General features: G+C 43.0%; 1 non-coding gene across 1 annotated transcript; it reads left to right on the top strand.

The window, feature by feature from the left end:
* Positions 1–8,961: 8,961 nt before the first annotated feature.
* Positions 8,962–9,068, top strand: LOC131254543 (small nucleolar RNA R71). The gene has a single exon (XR_009175660.1). It is a non-coding gene; the product is annotated as a small nucleolar RNA R71 (small nucleolar RNA).
* The last annotated feature ends 1,414 nt before the right edge of the window (positions 9,069–10,482 follow it).

The raw sequence follows: 10,482 nt of genomic DNA, 5'->3' as shown, positions 1-10,482 counted from the left end.
CCATATGGGCCACAATTACATTACTCGGGCCTCATCAAATAGGCCTCATATACATCAAGTGGGCCACATCACATGGGCCTCGTATACATTAATTGGGCTGCATCCACTGGCCGCACCAATGGGCTTCAAATACATCAAGTCGAGCCCACCGTTCTAGGTGCTCTATCTACACCATACATCTATTTATAGAGATTATTATAGGGCATATCCCAAAAATGAATCATAATGGAAGATCATCTGGACCATACCACAAATAACAGTGGAGATAATGATTTCCACCCTTAAAATTTTCAAGGCCCACCATAACATTTATTTTCCATCCAATCTATTCATATGGCCACAAGGACTTGAATCAAGATGAAAAAAAATATCATATTGATCCAGAACTTTTGTGATCCCTAAAGGATTTCAATGGTAGCCGTTCAATCTTCCACTGTTTTCTACAATGTGGTCCACCTAATATATGGATCTGCCTCATTTTTTGTCTCAAGCCTTAAGTCGAGCTCATCATTTGGATGGATGGCTTGGATGTAACACACACACCAAGGTGACCCACCGTCCAAGCAATGGACGGTGGACACAACTCTTACATCGTGCAGGGGCCCCAGCACTTGTTGGCGTCACCACATCAGCTACATGCTGCTGGGGCCCACAGAATTGACGTCAACACATTAGCTATATAGCTGGTGTGAGTATTCCAGCAATCCCATCCAGCAGGTGGGTCCCACATGGGGCCACCACATACATATATATAATATTATTTTATATTATTATTAATTTTTTTGAAAGATCACCAACGTACATCCAGTGTCCAAATAGATGGACAGCTGGATAAGATACATACATTAATGTGGCCCACAGAATTGACGTCAACACATCAGCTATATAGCTGGTGTGAGTATTCCAGCAATCCCATCCAGCAGGTGGTTCCCACATGGGGCCCACCACATATATATAATATTATATATATATATATATATATATATATATATATATTTGTTGAAAGATCACCAGTGTACATCCAGCATCCAGATAGATGGCCGGCTGGATAAAATACATACATTAATGTGGCCCACCGTCCAAGCAATGGACGGTGAGGATCCACACGTACATCATGGTGAGCTACATATGCATGGACAATGCAGAAACAACACTGCATCATGGTGGACCACTGCACTTGCTGACGTCATTCCAGCAGCATTCTTGCTGCGTGGGACCCACTGACGTCAATAAAGCAACTATTCTGCTGCTGGGGCCACAGATGGATGGTGTTGATAAAACACTAACATCACGGTGGGACACATACATCATGTGGGGTCCACACAGATGGACAGTGCTAGAACAAACACATAAATCATAGCAGGCCCCATCGTCTAAGACATCTGGATGGCAGGGATAAAACACATACATCAAAGTGGGATCCACCATCCATGGCTGGACGGTGGATGGCAGGGATGCAACACATACATCTGGTGGGTCCACACATGTGGCCCACCAGCTTGTATCAAATTGATATTTGTGCTTTCTCTCCATCGGGCTGCTCCAAACGGACAGCAGGTGGGACCCGGTCATGGCAGCAAGGTGGCTCACAAAATGGACAGCGTGGATTATAAGACCCGTATCCTAGCCCGTACCGTTCCTTAGGCTTCCGCAATCCTCTCGGTCAAATTCTGGCAATCTGCGACCTATAATTAGCATTTGCGCTGACCCTGAATTGCATCCTGTCAATCTGAGTCGACTCGGCCTAAGACTTGTATCATTGCGACTGCGCCGTCACTGCAGTTTTAATGCCGCGTCTCATGCACCAAGACGATACCCGAGCTATGAGATGTAGGCCCGCATTTAGTTCGAGGAAAAACGCCACGTGTTACAATTCTGTAGAGAATCCATCACGTCAATCACTTCACTTGTCAAAGTACACCCATCAAGTCAAGTACCATATCCCATCCCCCAAGTACATTACATCATCCCCAAAGTCAACCTTTCCATCCCATCTCTTACACACCCCATCACTCCTCTCCCATCATCTCCCTCTCTTTCATTCTCTCTATAATTTTTCTTGTAAGCAACCCACGTCCAAGCTCCCCATGAGAGAGCTAGTGTGGCCCACCTTCCTACCTCCCATCTCCACCATTCAAAGTCCATCTCAACCGTCAAAATCATTTCCTTGGAGCTCCAGCAACTATAGGCGGATGAAGGAAGAGAAGATCAAAGGTGGGTGCTTTTATAGGCTAGTTTTCATATTTTTTTATGATGGGCCAAGTGAGGCCTATCGATTGATGGATCTCACTTTGGACCCTAAGATGTGGCCGATGGCCCACCTTGATTATCAATATCATTCCATGATGGGGCCATTCTCCATGGACCCTATCATGATGTTTACTTCTAGTTTGAAAAGGGGTCATCTAGACCCTCTATTTCGGTGGAGAAAGGATCTCCACCGTTGATTTTGATCGGCAGGCCCATATGAAATGGGACCCACTTGATGTATGATTACTTGCAAGGGATGGCTCATAGTGGCGGAGACCTCCATCGCACGTGTCCCGTCTCTCTCTCTCTCTCTCTCTCTCTCTCTCTCTCTCTCTTTATCTCTCCCTCTTTTCCTTTTTATGTGATGATATGTCTATGTGGCCCACCCGAATGGACCCCACCATAAAGCATGTATTTAATCCAAGTGATTTGTAGGTGGGGCCCACTTGTATATATGTTATTCCACACCACCCAGCTATGTGATGGCCCACCTAAGCAGGGCCACCTTAAAAGTAATTGCCTTGCCTAGGACCGTCCAGCGTCTGGACGTGAACTGGGAAAACACAAATGTTAACTTGATTCTTAAGCCTATGGGTGAGCCACTTGTATAAGCCCCACATGGATGTATGGATTCAATCCACACCGTCCATCCTACTTACCAACTCATTTCAGGCGTTGAGCCGAAAAATGAAACTGATCCAACTTTCTAGTGGCCACACCTTTGAGAATAGTGATTTTCACCGTTGAAACTCACCTTAATTTTTCTACACGCCGAAAGATGCCCAATATTGGGCTTGATGGATTTGTTATGGATGGTAGAATCCATTTGCAGACCTGAATTCAGTTGATGTGGGCCCTACCTCTGAAAAACCACAAAAAAATTCAATTTTTCAAAATAAAAATAAAAATAAATAATAGCAACAGAGGCTCCTACTGCTGACACAGGAGGCGCAGCAGCGTACAACACTGCTGCGTCTGGAGGGCGAATAGCAGGGACCCACGGTCCCAGCCGTGGCCCCCACCATGATGGGTACTTGTCATCCAACCGTTCATTTGGTGGGTCCCTTCTTAAAGTGGGCCCCCTCCAAAGATCAGCCACATCCAAAGCTCAGGTGGCCCACATCATAGGGAACAGCGGTGATTGAACGACTGTCATTGAACCCTTTTAGGTTTCACAGAAGCTTTGGGTCAAAATGAAATTTGTTTTTGCTTATTCATCTAGGTTGTGCGACCTTATCAACAGGTTGGATGGAAAATAAATGTTGTGGTGGGCCCCACGTGGGACCCACTTATGCATGTATTATACCCCACACCGTCCCTCGGTGGGACGGCTAGTGTACCTCACTCCAGCTATAGCTGTTGGAGTGGCGTCACTAAGCTCTATGGGTCCCCCTGTATCATCCACGCCATCTATATGGGACCCACCATGATGCATGTGCTACATCGAAACTGTCTACCCATTTTGAAAGCTCATTTTATGACATGAGCTAAAGAATGAGTCAGATCCATAGTTCATGTGGACCCTCACCATGATGCTTGTGTTGCATCCAATCTGTCCACCCATTTTGAAAGCTCATTTTATGACATGAGCTAAAGAATGAGTTAGATCCATAGTTCATGTGGACCCCCACCATGATGCATGTGTTACATCCAAACCATCCACCATTTGGCAAGCTTGTCGTACAAGCTTGAGACTAAAAATGAGACAAATCTAGTTGTCAGGTGGACCACACTACAGAAAATAGTGGAGTGAATGCCTACCATTGAAACCCCCTTTGGGTTACAAAAGCTTTGGGCCAATATGATATTTATTTCTCCCTAGGCCCTTGTGACCATGAGAATAGTTTAGATGGAAATTAAATGTTGTGGTGGGCCCACTGGGATTTGAAAGTGGGAAATTAATATCACTACTGTTAGTTGTAGTATGGTCCAGATGATCTTTGGATATGATTCATTTTATTTATTTATTTATTCATTTATTTAATGTTCTGTAATGATCTCTATTGATGGAGGATTGGCGCGACCCATTCGATCAGCCAATTGATTCGGCCCATTCAAGTCAACCCACTTGATTCGGCCCATTCAACTTGGCCCAGTTGATTTAACCCATTGTTATAGCCCATTTGATGTACATATGGCCCATGTGAATAGGCCCACTTTAATGTATTTCATGGCTCATTTGTCGGGCCCACTTGATGTATTTTGTGGCCCATTTGTCGAGCCCACTTTGATGTACTTTGTGACCCATCTGTCAAGCCCACTTTGATGTATTTTGTGGTCCATTCGAGGTGCCCACCTTAATATACTTGTGACCCATCTGTGAGGCCTACCTTGATATATTTACAGGGCTCATTAGTACGGCCCAATGATGCGGCCCACTTGTTGTACATGAGGCCCATTGGTGCGGCCCATGGACACGGTCCACTTGATGTATATGAGGCCCACTGGTGCGGCCCATGTGATATGGCCGACTCGATATATATGAGGTCCATTAGTGCGGCCCGTGGATGCGATCCACTTGATGTATTTGATGGCCCACGGGTTGAGGCCCAATGTAATGTATATAAGGGCCACGAGTGAGGACCAATGAGATGTATGTGGGGCCTTTGTATAGGGCCGAATGTGATATATATGAGGTCCATTGCGATGTGTGATTACTCCATAATGTATGTAATGATGATTATGGCAGGAGCAATGATGGTTTAATGTCCACATTGATGGGCAATGATGGTTGGATGTCCACATTATGACCTTCCATTAGGCCTTGTTAGGCTCATTCTTACCGATTATGATTGTCATGGCCGATTGATCGATTATCGATCGAGGCCGATTATCATGGTCGATTGCCGATTATGATTGTTGTGGCCGATTGGCCGATTATCAATCGAGGCCAATCATCATGACCGATTGTGGATTCCGATTGTGATGTATATTCTGCCCGTGTTTGAGGCTCAATGTGATGTATATGCGGCTCGTATTTGAGGCCTGTTATGATGTGTATTCTGCCCGTGTTTAAGACCCAATATGATGTATATGAGGCCAATGTGATGAGGCCCATTGTGATGCATTTGAGGGCCAAGCAATAAACCCATTATGATGTATGTTAGGCCCATGTGAGAGGCCCATCGTGATGTATATTAAAAACTTGAGTGAGGCCCATGGTGTTGTATATTTGGCCCTTGTGTGAGGTCATGGGTCCACTATATGTTAAGATCCATGAGGGCCATTCCTTGGGGGCAATGTTGGTTGAATGTCTACATTGTCAAGGTCGATTATTGATGCCGGTTGTTGACACCGATAATGAGTATGTGACAGCATAACATCATGATATATGCTCATACGCATCATCTGCATATTTATTATGAGATGTAGTTGATCATTGCATATGTCATTAAGCATGTTGTTATGAGACTCCCTGATAAGCAGATGTTATCTCACATGAGCGCACAGTATGCACAGGATTGATGCATGACTGGATTGTATGACTCATGCATCTCGCATTATAATTACTGTACGCTCTAGTGACATCAGGGCCGTAGCCTCCACAGGCATATCGTGGATGGCCAAATGGGACACCAAAAATTTGTTCTAGCATCGGGCTGTCATAGATGACCTTGGGTGAAAATTCATAAACACTCTTGGTACCAGAGGATGCCCCAACGTCGAAACCGAGTGGATACATGAGCACCCAAGTGTCGAATACCAGGAGGCCGTGTCTCCCACTGTGTCGTGGTCGGTTGGGAGGGGGTGTGGCCTTACCTGCCGGAGAGTAGGGGGTATTGCTAAGCTGAGTTTGACCAGCTCGTGAATGGGTCCACTATCGATGTGCCAGATAGGTATTGGCAGACTATTGGCCAGGCGGATAGTGAGATTTCTTACGCTCACTTGGACTGTGCGGCTGGGAGAGTGGCAGTGCCATTTGGAGTGTACTAAACTCCGGTGATGATCCCAGAGATGAACTGTACTAATACGTGGACTTATTGAGCATGAATTACATACTCATTCATTCATTCATTCAATATCCACTCGGGCTGGTGGTGCGCGACTATTTGCTACGTATACATTCGCGATGGCCAGGATTTCAGTTAGGGCGCGTGACTAACCTGAGATTAGGAGTTTACCACATTGAGACTGACTATCCAAATTAGATATGAGACTAGTTTGGATAGAAGTCCCTTGTGATGGGCCCCATAGCCTGTGATACTACGTACTATCATCCCGACTTCACACTCTAGCATGGTCACTTCATTCGCACCGCATATTGCATTATATCTGCGGCATATGACAATTTGGGTTATTATGTTTCTATATTTATATGGTTTAGGTACGGCTGACGCTATTTGTGTTACTCATCAGGAATGTATATTGCATTGCATCCTTTGCATCTGATATTTGGCGCTCTATGACTCCTTATTTGCATAGTTAATTCGGATTGTGTATTCTAATATTATATAACTTATGGACTTGTCAGTATTTTCGCTTACTCTGTTATCTTATGATTTGTGATCTTGTCAGTATTTCCGTTTACTCTATTATCTTATGATTTGTGATCTTGCCAGTATTTTTGCTTATTCCGACATTGTGTGATTTATGGATTACCAGTATTTTCGGTATTATATGACTATGGCGCTGTATTGAATACTTAGCACTTACCTTGTGCACACACTTACACTACCCTCTAAGCTTTTATAAGCTTATGCACGATAGATACGTGCAGGTGATGTTAGGTTGCAGCAGTGCTAAGCTTGGAGCATGCAGCGGCCTTCTGGAGTTTGATTTTCGAATTTATGTATTGCCCTTTCAGTATTGTACTTAAATGATTATATTAGTGGATAAGTGATGATGATGTTGCCTTTGTGAAATGGATAATCTTGTGGTTATGCTTATTACGAGTTAAATGTACAAAAAAAAATCCTCCTTGTAGGATCCTAGGATCGGAATCTAACGTATGGACGTTAGGCGCCGAGAATAGGGTACTATGGAGGTTGTCGGTATCGGATTCGGTAATCGGGATTTCTGTGAGTCTAATTTTCGGGTTTGGGGCATGACATGGATCATACATCAAGGTGGGCCATCAATCATGGAAGAAAGAGAGAGAGAGAAGAGGGAGAGAGAGAAAGAGAAACAATGGTGATGGAGGGACCCCACCACTATGGGCCCTCCTTGTTTACAACACATACATGTAATTGCGTCTCATCACAAGTGAGCCCTCAAATCATCGAGATCAACGGTAGAAATCCTAGATCACCCACCTATCCTTCTTCTTCCTCCCTAGCCTTCCAATGCTCTAAAAGTGTTCCTTCAATGGTGGAGATGACAATCCAAGGGTTGGATTGAGTGGGATCTTGCAAGGAAGGGGGGTTGGCTTGATGAAGTTTTTAGTCTCCAAGCTTAGACGTCCAAAGGCTCTCTCTTAGGAGTTGCTTGAAAAAAAATGGGTAGGGAATAGTGAGAGAGAGAGAGAGAGGTTGTAAGGGAGAGGGATGGGTGTGATGGGTGAGAGATGGGTGATGTGTGATGGGTGGAGTGATGGATGTGTACTTGACTTGAGAGTTGACTTTGGATGAGAGAGGGATAGGTGTTGGTAGTTAACTTGATTGATTGATTGATGTGATGTTTAGTGGAGATTCTCTTGGGTATCGCAAATGCGCGGTGTTTTCTCGAAATAAACGCAGGCCACATCTCCTGGCCTAGGTATCGCATCGGTGCACAAGACGCGATATTGGAACCGCGGCGACGACGCGGTCGCTAGGATATAAGTCTTGGGTCGAGCCGACTCAGATCTATGAGGTATGACTTAGGGTAGCGCGTAAATGTTGATTATAGGTTGCAGTTCACCGAAATCGACGGGGAGGATCGTGGGAGTCTAAGGAATGGTACGAACTAGGATACGAGCCTTACATAATGGATTTAGCTTGTTCAACATGTTGTTCCGAAGAGCTCGTGTCACTTATTTCACATTATAGTTTTAGATTGGGGGGAGACTGGATTGGAAAAGTCCATTTCTCCCTAATTGTTATGTGTGACTCAATCCTTTAAATGAACTTACTAAGGTCCTAGAATCCTTGTAATGTATTTTGATCAAAGAGCTCTTGGTTTTGAATGTGTTTGAGAGTCGGATCCTCTTGGGGTCTTTGCTTATTTGGAAATTATGGAAAAGCCCCTTGAGAATTTTTGTTTATATTAGTCATTTGACCATTCCTCCAACTGAAGTTGGGATGGTTCCTCCAACTGGAATTGTATGTATTCAAGATGGGTATGGTGAAAAGCCTTTGATAGTTGTTTACAACATTCGATTGCTCATGTAACAACCCTTGAAATGCAAGAAAGGTGGGACATTCTCGTGTTAAGTGTACGTTACTAGCACAAATACCACATACAGCTTCAACAATCTCCTTGAGTTTGACCATCTCTACTTTCTTCAGTTCCATGGCCTCAATCTTTCATGTGAGATTAGCCACTCTTGCACTCATGTCTTCCTCTTCCCATAAAACGTACATTCCTCCATTTTCTCTTGATTGATTGGGCCTAGAAGTTGTGGCTTTTGAAGATGTGTCCCATGATTGCACATTTTCAGCAAGTGAATCAAAATAGTCCCACGTGTCATCGGTTTCCTTATTCATAAATTCTCTACTGCACATCATCTCTACGAATTGGTGTATGGGCGAAGTCAGTCTAATATAGAAAAAGCTTATGACCTGCCAGATTTCATATCCATGATGTGGGCAAGAGTTTAAGAGACCTTTAAATCTCTCCCAACTTTGGAAGAAGGTCTCTTCCTCTTTTTAGGAGAAATTCATTATTGCTCTCCTCAGGGTGTTGGTCTTGTGAATTGAAAAGAAGTTTTTAAGGAACTCCTGGGTCATCTCAGCCCATGTCCCTATCGATCTTGCTCATAAGGAATGTAGCCATGACTTGGCCTTTTCCTTTAAAGAAAAGGGAAATAATTTAAGTCTCACAGTATCATCCGTTATATTTAGGAAGTGTAAGGTTGCTACTATTTCATCAAATTCTTTGAGATGTAGATATGTACTTTTAGAATTAAGTCCATGAAACTTTGGAAGTAGTTGGATCACTCCCGGTTCGAAGTTCACGTTTCCTACATTGTGTGGGAACACGATGTAGGAACGTCTACTTGCCCTCGCTGATTGGAGATATTTTCTTAGTGTTCTTGGTCGAGGGGCATTGTGCACCTTATTATCGTCTTGACATTCCTCAACAAGATGATGTGGTTGATTCATAACCATGATTTCTATTGGCTCAGTGGATCTTAGATGATGTCTAATCTGATGATGGATAGATAATCCTTCGACCAATCCTCCTTCACTTAAGAGATGTAGAGTGTTGTCATGAACCCACTTAGGCATGAAACATTCTCAACCCTCAAGTTCTATAACTAAAACTAAAAATTTAAAAGAAAAACTATAGAAATAAGAAATCTAGAAAAAGGGAAGTTTGGAAAGAAATCACCATATTGGAGTTGCTATGTTAATTGCTACAAGATAGAAAATAAGGTTAGTTCTAAAAAAATAAATTCAGAAATCTAAAGTAAGAAAAACACAACAAAAAGTAATCATAATCCTAAACTAATTCCAATATTAATCGATTTCAGGAAAAAAATGCAACCGAAGTCCCTGGCAATGGCGCCAAAAACTTGTTCACAACCCCAAGAGTAGGGTTGCGCTGTAGTAATAATCTCTGTGAGACCGACGTCAAATCCACAGGGACTTACTATATCCGAGTCTTCTGAAATAAACTAGAATTAGAACTAGAATCGGAAGTAAACTAAAATAGAACATAAGAGATATAGTTGTGATTTGAATCTATCAAAATAATGAAAACTAGAGTGCCAAGGGTCCACTTGTAGTTATCTCAATGCTACTTTACATGATTCAATCAACACTACAACTGGAATCAAAGTCCTATCCTATCCAATTGGATGATAGAGCGATCAAAACATCATGGAGTTCAATAAAAAAAATATCTAAACATTCATTATATTAATTAGTTCACTCATGAGGTACCAATGTGATGATCACAGGGAATTCCAAGCATCTACCATGCCCTGGAGACAATGGAAGATCACAGAACTTTACAGATCACATAATTGCAAAACTAGTTAGAAGATATAAAAAGATTCACAAGCATCTATTGTGATTAGAGTCGATAATAGATCAAAGTAAACTGAAAATATTTCTTCATTCAAACTAAAAATCAATGGAAGTTCAACAT

Source organism: Magnolia sinica, chromosome 8 (assembly GCF_029962835.1).
Source record: "Magnolia sinica isolate HGM2019 chromosome 8, MsV1, whole genome shotgun sequence".
Classification (NCBI taxonomy): Eukaryota; Viridiplantae; Streptophyta; class Magnoliopsida; order Magnoliales; family Magnoliaceae; genus Magnolia; species Magnolia sinica.
The sequence above is the reverse complement of the archived record's forward strand: the minus strand, read 5'-3'. Positions and strand labels throughout refer to the sequence as shown.